The sequence below is a fragment of the Capsicum annuum genome, unplaced genomic scaffold (assembly GCF_002878395.1).
Source record: "Capsicum annuum cultivar UCD-10X-F1 unplaced genomic scaffold, UCD10Xv1.1 ctg5169, whole genome shotgun sequence".
In the NCBI taxonomy this organism is placed as follows: domain Eukaryota; kingdom Viridiplantae; phylum Streptophyta; class Magnoliopsida; order Solanales; family Solanaceae; genus Capsicum; species Capsicum annuum.
Genome location: NW_025859653.1, coordinates 1,124 through 2,246, shown reverse-complemented (window position 1 = coordinate 2,246; position 1,123 = coordinate 1,124).

Genomic DNA, 1,123 nt, shown 5'->3' with positions numbered 1-1,123 from the left:
CCAAAACTTTCCATTATTATCTTCAAAATTTCATCATTTCAATTATCGCTCAACATTACCAAGCCTGAATACAAATTGTGAACCTGATGGGTTGGTCACACAGTCCCCTTACCTAGAAAGTTATAAGTGTAGCAATCCTACCGTACTTAGGGTAAGTCCATAAGCTATAAACCTACAAAAGAAAAATAAATAAAAGTGAACACTAAAATAGTGGGTTGGCCCCACCCAATGCTTGATTTAACGTTGCAGTACGATATGGCTATGCAGGTTACTCAGACTTCACCAACAAGCCCATGGGTTGCCTCCCAAGCAATGCTTGATTTAACATTATAGAATGATGTAGGTACCTTGTTTTCTTAGAATTTATCAAGATACCTATAACAATAACCTACTGGGTCATCTCACTATAATCTATCACCGACACCACCCTTATGTCGGTCGGCTGCTTTATTGTTTTCAGATGTTGAATACTCTGAACATCAGCTCTCCCTCTACTTGTGGCCATAAATGGTCTCCCTAATATGATGGGAATCTCAACATCAACCTCACAGTCTAAAAAAACAAATACAGCCAAAAAGATAAAGTTATCAACCCTCACAAGTGCATTAAAAGAAATGCCCAAAGGTTTCTTCACAGTGCGGTCAGATATCGACAACCACATTGCAGTTAGTTTGGGAGGGCTTAGGCTTAATTTCTTGAATATAGCCAATGACATCAAATTTATGCTAGCTCTAAGTCACATGAGGCTCTGGCGAATTGGGATGACCCAATAGTGCATGGTATAGTGAATTGTAATGCCCCAAGAGTATACCCTGGGTGTCAAACAGTGCTTATAGTCTCAAGAGACCACAAGATAACCCATGAGCTAGTACCTGTTGTGAGCACTGGATAATATAATTATGAATGCAGAAGAATAATTAAAATGCCATAAGGTTTTATTATCTGGATTAAAAATTGAAATATAAATCTAGAAAGGAAACAACTGTCTGAATCTAAAAAAATACTGATAAACTGAATAACTAACTGACTATAGTATCTGAAAGCCTCTAAACTGTAAGACTGTGAGTTGATGGGACAGGCCCCCAACTAACTTGACTAACTATTGAAATAAAGACATGAAGTA